Here is an 11,740-nt window from a genome sequence, read left to right as displayed (position 1 = left end):
AGGAGGGATCATCAGATGTGCTTGCAGGCTTCGCAATCCGAGGTGTTCCTATAATAGTCCCTGTATCCAAGCCTGATGCCGTATAGCTTTTTGTCCTTTACTTGACTTACTCACTTTGTTTTCTCTCTTTGTGCCATGGCTCCCTCCAGCCCTGTGAAATACAGACTTCTGTCACTCCACTTTATCTCTTTGTTTTTTCTCTTTATTCCGTTCCTCTCTAGCTCTGTCACCTTTCTCCATCCCTCTCTCTATTTATCCCTCCATCCCGCTCTATCAATCTCCATCTCTCTCTCTAGTCCCCTGAAATACAGACTTTTGTCACTCCACTTTGTCTCTTTGTTTCTCCCTTTATTCAATTCTCTCCACCTCCGTCACCTTTCTCCATCCCCCTCTCTGTGTATCCCTCCACCCCTCTCTATCGGTTGCTCCATCTCTCTCTCCCTATAGTCCTCTGAAATGCTGATTTCTCTCCCTCCACTTCTACCTTTTGTCTTTGCCTTTACTCCACACTCTCTCTCTCTCCCTCTCGCTCTCTCTCTCTCTCTCGCTCTCTCGCTCTCTCTCTCTCTCTCTCTCGCTCCGCCGTCGGCAGCGACACCGCCGGCTTCCTCCGCCCGTATTGACGCTGCCCGGGGTCTGTGGAGACCTCTAATTTTCTGACTCAACGCTCCCAGAAAAAACTAATGACATGTTAATGCTGAGTGGCAGACATTAGGGGCGCGCCGAATGACGGCAATCCCAATTACCGCAGAGGAAAGTGCGCCTGCTGCCTGGGGGGGCTGGGGGGGGCGGGGATAAGGGGATGGGTGTCACGCAAACAAACTCTGTAAATACAAACAGCCAAGTCGCACCGCAGGGGGGGGGGGGGGGGGGCCCTGGGGGAGGGAGGGGGCCTGAGGGGCTTGTGGGCTGGATGACAGAGTGTCACCAGCCTTGAGAGGTGGGGAGCGGAGGTTCCGACAAGGCATGTAATGTTACACCGTGTTCACGCCAACGCACGCAACCTAAAGACACGGGAGCGGGCCTTGATGTGTTTCGCCGTCTCATCAGACATGCGTCCATGCGCCGCCGGTGGCTGCCACGGCGCTGTCGGGGGAATCGTTAAGAGAGAAACAAAAAGCAATAGAGAGAGAGAGAGAGAGAGAGAGAGAGAGAGAGAGAGAGAGAGAGAGAGAGAGGCTGAGAGAGAGAGAGAGAGAGAGAGAGAGAGAGAGAGAGAGAGAGAGAGAGAGAGGCTGAGAGAGAAAGGGAAATGAAATGCAAAAAACTTTTATGTTGTTTTCACCCCTCCTTGTTTGTCCTTCTGCAACTTTTTCCTTGACACCACCGTAAACTTTAGTTTGGCAGCGAGTCAGGTGATGTGGTCCTCCTGTTTACTCCGGCTGCGTGTGTGTGTGTGTGTGTGTGTGTGTATGTGTGAGCATGGGTGGATGGGTTTGGTGTGTGTGTGGGAGGTAAGGGTGGCGGTGTGCACGGCTTCGCAGGCAAGATGGAGCGGGAGGGCTGGTGTCGCGGCGCAGGATTGAAATGTGCCACAACAGATTGTACGAATACCCTGAAGACACCAACTCAAGCATACCTCCCCTCCTCTCCTCCTCCCCCTCTCTCTAGCCCTCCATGCGGAGGTTTAAGCCCACCTGTAAACAGGTCCGTTAGTATGTATACGCACCGGGTGTTTGGCCGAAAGCTCCGGACGCAGATTGCCTCACCCCCTCCCGGGGTGCGCGGCTGGGGTCTGCGGCGTGCGGGCCGCTGATGGAGGGTAAGAGGAAATGACAAGCCATTTAAAGTCGCTCTCCGCCAAAGACATGAATAATGAATAATGCAGCCGCAGCACAGCGACGGACGACAGAGAGACCCGGAGACAGAGGGGAGGAGAGGGAGAGATAGACAGGGAGACAGAGGGGAGGAGAGGGAGAGACAGACAGGGAGTCAGAGAGACAGAGGGGAGGAGAGGGAGAGACAGACAGGGAGACAGAGGGGAGGAGAGGGAGAGATAGACAGGGAGTCAGAGAGACAGAGGGGAGGAGAGGGAGAGACAGACAGGGAGACAGAGAGACAGAGGGGAGGAGAGGGAGAGATAGACAGGGAGACAGAGGGGAGGAGAGGGAGAGACAGACAGGGAGACAGAGGGGAGGAGAGGGAGAGATAGACAGGGAGACAGAGAGACAGAGGGGAGGAGAGGGAGAGACAGACAGGGAGACAGAGGCGAGGAGAGGGAGAGACAGACAGGGAGTCAGAGAGACAGAGGGGAGGAGGGGGAGAGACAGACAGGGAGACAGCAGAGGGGAGGAGAGGTAGAGATAGACAGGGAGTCAGAGAGACAGAGGGGAGGAGGGGGAGAGACAGAAAGGGAGTCAGAGAGAGAGAGAGAGAGAGAGAGAGAGAGAGAGAGAGAGAGAGAGAGAGAGAGAGAGAGAGAGAGAGAGAGAGAGAGAGACGCGACAGACCAGGTTCAAACTCTATTAAATGGGACCAGTATAACTCCATGGCCTCTTTTGTTCCTCTAACTTCATGACGGTATAAAGCGGGCCATCACTGAAGACCGAGGACAACAAAAGCTGGTGAATTATTAAGCCGCCTGGGCGTGTCTGTTTATTCTGTCCGGGGCAGTTGGTTTATGTGCAACTATGTAAATCAATAGACAAAGCAAAATGAATAATTGATGAAGGCTGTGTCCGCTGCCTTTGTCAGGACAGTTACAATACCCCCCCCCCCCCCCCCCCACACACACACACACACACACACACACACACACACACACACACACACACACACACACACACACCCCAAACCACCCCAATCCCCCTAACAGAAATGAGGTCCTCTCTAGGTTGCCAAAATATGGGGGAAAAAATAATGACATATGGCTAAATATTCGGTTAATTATGCAAATATGTCCAGCGGTGGAGTTTGGAGGCGTGCGGCTGATTTATATTGAGTGAGATTAGAGCATGGAAGTGTTAATAGATTTCGGTTGGCAGAAGGTTCGACTAATGGACGGCACCATTAATCACTGGCCCGTGTCGCGTCCAGTGCCTCTAAGAGCAACGGACAAAACCAAAACCCCACTAGAACAAGAGCCGTCTGCCAGAACACAGTCTCCAGACTATTTGTTATCGTGCACTTTACAAAAAAAAAAAGAAAAAACAGCCAAAGAATAATCCCTCTTAACTGTTAACTGACTTTTTAAAAGTGTAATTAGCGCTCAGCCCCCTCCCAACCTCAACCCTCCCCTCGAGAGGAGCTCCAGTGTGCGCTGAACAAGTATTTTTTAATGTATACTATCCACGGTAAACAAACAACAAGTCATCGCTGCTTTATTTTCCCACCCGGCGCCCACGCGCGCGCGTCGCTGACGCCAACGACACACCTGCGTGAGAAGACGCGCTAGCTGCTAATTAGCCCGCGGGCGAGCACGGCTCATTAACAGCGGCGTCGCGCTGACATGTTCCCAGCCGTCAGCGGCGAGGGGGCCCTCGGTGCGTATTGTAATTACGTTAATTCCTCGTTAGTCAAACGCTCCCATCATGGCGGCTCGCGCGTCGGGTCTTGTCGTCGTCGTCGTCGTAGCGTGTCCCGCTGCCAGCGAGGCCCAAACGGACTTTCAGCTTGTCGTCGTTTTTTTTGTTTTTTATTTTACAGTGGAATTGGGTCGGGAGGGGGTTCACTTCTTTACTACGCTTTAGTCAGTCGAGACGTGTGTGTTTAAGGCTTTCCTGAGGTTGGAGGTCGGTTTTGAATTATACATGTTATTGAGGAGCAGGTAGGGTTTAGGACAGCTTGCTCCGGGACGCCATGGTGGGTTTAGAACCCAGGACCTCTCAACAGCCTCCCCACTGCTGGTGGATTATCCTTCCTCCACACATCCCCTTTTATTGGGTGTGAACTAAATTCTTTCAATCTTCTTGTACAATTCGGTTTGATATTACCTTTGCTGTTTCGCTATATATATATATATATATATATATATATATATATATATATATATATATATATATATATATATATATATATATACATATAGTACAAGGTAACATCTTAAAGTCTGAAAAATAAGTTGTGCAATATGAATGTGACATTGGGGTACTCAGTCATGAATCTACTATTTTATGAAACTTAACACACACTATGAAACTGTAGCTTAACAACAGCTTCACTGTTGTAAGATGTGTCCATCTTACAACAGTGAATAAGATATAACCTTCATGATGCTGGCATTTGCCAGCGTCATTGACATCTTTCAAATGTTGCTAATTATTTATATATGAACTGTCAGAATGTGTTTCTACGGAAGGTCAGTTAAAATATGTATTTGTGTGTTTTTTTGTTTGTTTAAATTTTCATCTGTTTGTCTTGTTGCTGCCAATTTGACCTACTTCTACCAAGCCTGTGCTCGCCCTGTCCCCAAGAAGCAGAAAGACACACATGCATGCACTCGAAAGCACAGAGGCACACACACACAAACAAACACACACATTCCTGCCCGCTGTGCATGTACGAACAGTCGTTCCACGCACACACAAACACTCAGACACACACACACACACACACACACACACACACATATATTCCAGCAAGTTGTGAACGAATGCACATTCACTCAGAATCCACACACACACACACACACACACACACACACACACACACACACACACACACACACACACACACACACACACACACACACACACACACCTCACAAATGAATAATTTATATTGGCCAGGTCTTGGGACCAATCACATTTAAGTGGAAGTATAGTAGAGTACACAAGAGAGAGAGAGAGAGAGAGAGAGAGAGAGAGAGAGAGAGAGAGAGAGAGAGAGAGAGAGAGAGAGAGAGAGAGAGAGAGAGAGAGAGAGAGAGAGAGAGAGAGAGAGAGAGAGAGAGAGAGAGAGAGAGAGAGAGAGAGAGAGAGAATAAAACATGGTGCCGCACGCCCACTTTGATCTCCCCTTCTCTTGCTTTCTTCCTCTTTTCAAAGGAGCAGAGAGAGGGATGGGGGGGAGGGCGAGGTGGGACGGGGGACAGTGGCACAGCTAGGCGTCCTGGCTCATGACGAGCAACCCCGCGAAGACTGCCCCCTCAAAAAGTTGCATCTCCTGGAGGGGCCGAGAGGAAAGTGTAGAAATGGAGAATGGGACGAGGGGCTTTGGACGAGCTGGGGGGCTCCACCGCACGTGAGGGGGGGGAATAAATATTCATCTGGAGGAATTAATGTGCCAGGACTTCGGGCAACCCGCTCAATGGTTTGAAGCTAAGCAGAGAATCATTCTCCTGCTGTATGCCGCCCTTGGAAATGCTGCGTGTGTCCCTATCGAGTCATTCAGCAAGCCCTGGGTCCTTGGAGGAGCAGGTTGAGTGTGTTGCTTTGTGGCTAGAAGTGGAGTGTCACTTCGCATCATTACAAAATGTTCATTTATGGATGGCTGTCGCGCAAACAAGCCCACGCACACACACACAGTGTGGCATCCCGCCACGTGGTCCTCGGCCTGGACGGGCCCGGGGTACCGTGGAGGACGGGGTGTACCACCCCCACCCACCAGCCGGCACTGAAGAGCAGCCCTTTCGGCACCCCAATCAGGGTGATTGGGGGACACCTGGCCGAAAGCACCGGAGCCATCTTAAAAGGAGGACCAGCTCAGCACAGCACGGCTCGGGAGACCAGGAACAAGGACGTAGGAAGCGCTCTGGTCCACGAGCGGCTAGAGGCTCACGGAGACCCTAGGGACCGCGTCTTCATTGTATGATTTAAGTTGTCTGCAATAAATGCCTGCCATGGCTAAAAACCCTACGCCAAGCGAGTTTTGTCAGTGGAACCCGGCTCATTTGGGTAGCGGGTTACCACATATGGTGGAGAATGCAGGCACGAAGATCCCACTACGACCCCCCCGCAAGAGACGCTGCTGCCGCCGCAAGAGACGCTGCTGCCGCCGCAAGAGACGCCGCCGCCGCCGCAAGGGACGCCGCCGCCACCGCAAGGGACGCCGCCGCCACCGCAAGGGACGCCGCCGCCGCCGCAAGGGACGCCGCCGCCGCCGCAAGGGACGCCGCCGCCGCCGCAAGGGACGCCGCCGCCGCCGCAAGGGACGTCGCCGCCGCCGCAAGGGACGTCGCCGCCGCCGCAAGGGACGTCGCCGCCGCCGCAAGGGACGCCGCCGCCGCCGCAAGGGACGCCGCCGCCGCAGCGGGAGAGAAGGCTGCAGCGCGAGGCCGGGACGGGGCTGCGCCGCCGGCCGGCGCGGACGTGGGGACGGGTCGGCCCTGTATGCTGGCGACCTGCTTGGCGCAGGGGACGTCTGGTAGTCCGACCATCCCGGTGCGGGTGATGAACCAGGACACGCAGGCCCTCCTGGACACCGGCAGTGCGGTTACCCTCCTTCGCCCCGACCTGGCGGGTGGGAAGGCAGGGGAGCCGATGGAGGTGGCCTGCGTCCACGGGGACACCCGGACCTACCCCACGTGTCACGTGGTTGTCCGCACCACACACGGTGTGTTTACGATCCGGGCGGGGATTGTCCCCCACCTACCGGTCCCCGTGGTAATCGGGAGGGACTGTCCGACTTTCCGCCGGTGGTGGGACCCGGTACTAGAGTCCCGGGGCAGGAGAGATGCGGTCGCCGCCGCGGCAGGAGAGGCAGCTGCCGCCGGCGCAGCGGGAGACGAAGCGGCGGGAGACGAGGCGGCGGGAGACGAGGCGGCGGGAGACGAAGCTGCCGGAGACGACGCTGCCGGAGACGACGCTGCCGGAGACGACGCTGCCGGAGACGACGCTGCCGGAGACGACGCAGCCGACGCGAGGGACGCAGCCGGCGCCGCAGGAGACACCCGGCCCCGGCGAGACACCATCCTGGGCGGGTCCCTCGGCTACCTGGGGCTTGGACAAAGGGTGGAGGAGTGTGGCATCCCGCCACGTGGTCCTCGGCCTGGACGGGCCCGGGGTACCGTGGAGGACGGGGTGTACCACCCCCACCCACCAGCCGGCAATGAAGAGCAGCCCTTTCGGCACCCCAATCAGGGTGATTGGGGGACACCTGGCCGAAAGCACCGGAGCCATCTTAAAAGGAGGACCAGCACAGCACAGCACGGCTCGGGAGACCAGGAACAAGGACGTAGGAAGCGCTCTGGTCCACGAGCGGCTAGAGGCTCACGGAGACCCTAGGGACCGCGTCTTCATTGTATGATTTAAGTTGTCTGCAATAAATGCCTGCCATGGCTAAAAACCCTACGCCAAGCGAGTTTTGTCAGTGGAACCCGGCTCATTTGGGTAGCGGGTTACCACAACACCTGCACACACATCCACAAACACACGCACACACACACCTGCCCACACATGCACAAAGACACACACACACATACACACACACACACGCACACACCTTTTTGTGGTAAAATAGTTAGCCCAACAATCAAATAATCACACAAACCCATCCAAGCAAGCAGTAGATTGATATATTATTCCACGTCACTTGCTTCACATCTGCAGAGTGGTAAGGTTTTCCATAATCATGAATAACATGTCAAACATTCTCCTGCTGAATGCGGCCCTTGGAAATGCTGCATGTGTTCCTCCCCATCGAGTCACTCAGCGGACACTTTTCTCCTCAAGAGCCCGTTGGGGTTTGCTGGACGGGGGAGCAGTTGGAGGGCGTCTCTCACTGAAGGAGGCCTACAGGTTAAGAGTGCGGACATCGGGGCTTGAACCCGGATCCTTTCGGCGTGGAATCCATCACCAAAACGCTATAGAGTATTCTGCTTCCCCACCCCCCCCCCCCCCCCGCCCCTATTAATTTCTTCAAGCAGTGAGCTGCATGCATCATGTAGCAATGGATATTACAGTTTGGCCACTGTAAGACTGGGTCCGTGCGTACGAGAGAGAGAGAGAGCGAGACAAGCAGAAGCCAAACACACACAAGATGAACGTTCGAGCAACGGCGCGCCTGTGTGTGAACGATTAAGGAAAAACAAACATGTTTTCTCCCCGCTTGCCATTAATTATGCATCTCAACAATCACACACAGCCACTCCAGCTCATCCATATCTGGTGATTATGAGTGATAATGAAAACACGGCCGCGTGCATTATTCATCACTAGGAGCTTAATAACGCCAGCGGGATCCACCGCCGACCGGCTGACACCTGGTGTGCAAGCGCGCGGCCAAGTGTCTGCAGACGAAGACCAGCCCCCCCCCCCCCCCCCTGTCCCTCCCCCTTCCTCTAGTACACCGCGGGGGTCAGACACCATTAGCCCCCTCGCCGCCCGGTGACGAACACGGCCCCAATCTCCTCCCCCCGCTGCCGGAGTCGGAGTTGGGAAGACGGGGCCCGTCTTTGTCGGGGCAATTTGTTGATGATGCATGGTTATGATAAGGGAGGAGAGGACACGGGGCTGAGTGGCTGCTGTGGGCCCCGGGGCCAACATGGGTAATCAAGCGAGGGGCCGGATTGAGCCCCCTGATAAGGCGGGGCTCCCTGATTGCTCAGAAGTACCCCCAGGTGCCAGGTGGAGAGGATGATGGTTCTGATTGGCTAATAGATCGGGCAAGATGGCCAACGTTAGCGATGTGGGAGCCAATGTCGAAGCGTCCTTTTTTTCTTTTCTTTTTTGAGCTTAAGTTAACCAATCTTTTGTAAACTTTGCTCCTAACATTGTTGTTTTCAGTTGGTTGTTTGAAATGGGAAATGACGAAATGATATGTAAAACAAACTAATGCTAGATAATCACCTATATGACGTATATAATAATCACGATATAAATCTGTACCAAGCAGAGGAGAAGTGGTAATCAGAGTTTTATTGTTCAGCCTGAAAGCAAATATACTGCCTGGGAATAGTCACAATAATGATAAATAAATACCTGGTAAATAAGTGGTCGGGAGAGAAATGGAGATGAAGAGACATAAGAGAGATAAGAGACAGCCATTATAAAGAAATGTGCTCCTGAACAGCCTGTGGATGACTAACGGCCTCCTGCGTACGAGAGTCACCTGCCTTGACTTCACCGGAATGTGAAGAGTAGCATGCTAATGAGCTAGCTTCTCCTGGCCCATAGTCAGAGCCGTGACGCTCCTTTCATCCACCAGCCCAGCTAAAGTTGCGTCATAATGAGACTGCTGCTAACTACACCTAGTATTACTTTTGGTTTATTGAGAGCTTAGCTACGGTCGAGTCGCATTAGCTACCGTCTCCTAGCTACCGTCTCGCAGCTACCCCTCATAGTTCCACTTCCAGTTTCCCCGCTATTCGAAACAAGAGCAGTCGAGTGAGAGCGGCGTGGTAATGAGACGGCTACTCCCGGCCAATAGTTCAGCGGCGTGTCCGTTCGTTTTGTGGTTTCGCACTAGCCTAGCAGGAGTAGCATGGTAATGAACGCGCCACTGCTACGGCTAATAGTTTGTCTCCTCAGATGTTACTGCGTGTGTCGTCTTCAAAGGCAACCGCAACTAAGTCAATACCTGAGAGGAGACAGCTTATTTACCGACCCCAGAGCCCAGACGCACACAATGCGCTCATTTCTGCCAATTGCATCACAGCGAGGTGCGCTGGCGTCAGTCGCATCACATCTCATCGGAGACCTGTCGGGGTGCCGTCGCCACGATGGAGGACCCTCGTCTTCCTCACTGGATCTGTGAACGACGCGACTGAAGAGACAGAGTGTGTTGCTTTGTGGCTAGAAGTGGAGTTTGTCTTGCATCATTACAAAGTGTTTATTTAGTATTATATGGATGGCTCACGTGCAAACAAACACACGCACACGCACCGCATACACACATACCTGCACAAACACATATCTACGCACACACACACACAAAAACACACCTTTTTGTGGCAACATAGTAAGCCCAACAAACAAATAATCACACAAACCCATCAAAGCAAGTATATATATTTATACATATTATTTCACGTCATTTGCATCACATCTGCAGAGCGGTAAGATTTACCATAATCATGAATAACATGTAAAACAACCCTGGTTATGTCGGAAACAGGTGTACACATCCCCCCAGGTAGGGTAGACCTACCCTGGACATTAGGGGCAGACTCAGCGTCAGGATACAGCAGGATAGATACTGTGTAAATACACTGTAAATACGTCCATCTAACAGTAAATAAACCCTAGCAGGGAAGATATAGGTCAACAGGCCCCCTCTACCCCTCTTCCTATTAACATAGCCGTGTTTCGCTCCACACTGCATGGAGAGTGTTTGCACTAGGATCTGTGTTGGTGTATATAGGTGCCAGGTATGTGCGTGTAGCACACACGTGTACGCGTGCATTTGTTCACGTGGCATTTTAAATGGATACACGGCGGGTGTTTGTGGGATGCGTGTGCATATGACAGACGTGTGCACGTGAAAAGTGTGTGCATGTTGCAGGCGATTGCACGTAGAAGCAGTGTGTGCGTGACATTAGCGTGCACACAGCGTTTGTGTGCAGTGTGGAATGTGTGCATGAAAGACATCCATCCCTGCGATGTGGCAATAGCTGACCACGGGAGGGGCCGGAGAGCTAATTTGCTGGAGAGCTTTGTGGAGAAGGAGAACAGAGTGCCGGACTATTCATCACACGGAGCAACACGCCCCGTGCCTCCATCTCCAAACGGGCCTTTCAAGTACAAACACACACTCCTCTTCCTCCTCCTCCTGCTCCTCCTCCTCCTCTTCTCCACATCACCTTGCTCTCTCCCGTTGGAACCCGTGAATCTTAATCTGTGCTCTCTCTCATTCTTTTGTGAAGAGATTGTTTGGTACACCTTTCAAACGTTTATGTGATTTGATGTGTAAAATATGTGTTTTCTTGTGCCCAACGTGGTTTTCGTGAATAGACGGATAATGGAACTGAAATTGAGCTGATAAAAAAAAAATAGTCTCAACAAATGTTGTTTATTACAACAAAAAAAGCACCCACCCAATCAAAAAAACAGCAACAAGGACTACACATTGGCAATTTAATAGTGGAATAGTGGAAGGGTTGAAATAGTAAAATATAAAATCGTTCAAATGGTCACAGGTATAAAGAAGCCAGGTTGGTCTTTTAAGGAACTAAATGTCCATTTTATTTTCAGCAAAAATGATAGAAACATTTGTAGCACAATTTTGCCTCCTCAAAATAAATAGTACATGATATACATTTTGACATCCAATCGTAACATTTGTTTCAGCAAAAATGAAAAAAAAACAAATCTGCCCAATATCAGCATTATACAGTTAACCATTGATAACGAAACCTGTGCATTGTTAACTTTGACCCCGATCGAAGATATCTCTGCAATAACAACAGGCTGAACTCGCAAACTACAGAAGCAAAATTGATTTACTCAGATGACTACCCTGCTAACGACTGTCACTTCAGTCTTTTTTTTTTTATCTTTGAGAGGAAACTTCGCAAGATTCTTGAAACCAAGCACAAAAAAAATTATCTTCGGCAAAGATTTCTTCCATTTCATCTTTTCGTTTCCTCTGGTGGATACCGACAGGACAACAGACTCCGTAAAGGCTGCAGTCGGATTCATTACATCGTTAATGAACTCATACATCGGACATGGCAATAGAAAGGCTGAAGAATAAAACAAACTCGAACAACATCACACTTTAACATCTTGAAAAAATGTTTTTTTTTTGTGAGGAGAGTTTGAGGTGATTGTACTTCCAATGCCCCGCTCCCTAAAAAGAGACATCAGGCGATCCATTTATCTTCTTCTTCATCATTTGTAGTCTAGCACATGTCTTAGCGCTG

This window comes from Gadus macrocephalus, chromosome 23, assembly GCF_031168955.1.
Source record: "Gadus macrocephalus chromosome 23, ASM3116895v1".
NCBI classification, from domain to species: Eukaryota; Metazoa; Chordata; class Actinopteri; order Gadiformes; family Gadidae; genus Gadus; species Gadus macrocephalus.
Note: the sequence above shows the minus strand (reverse complement) of the source record.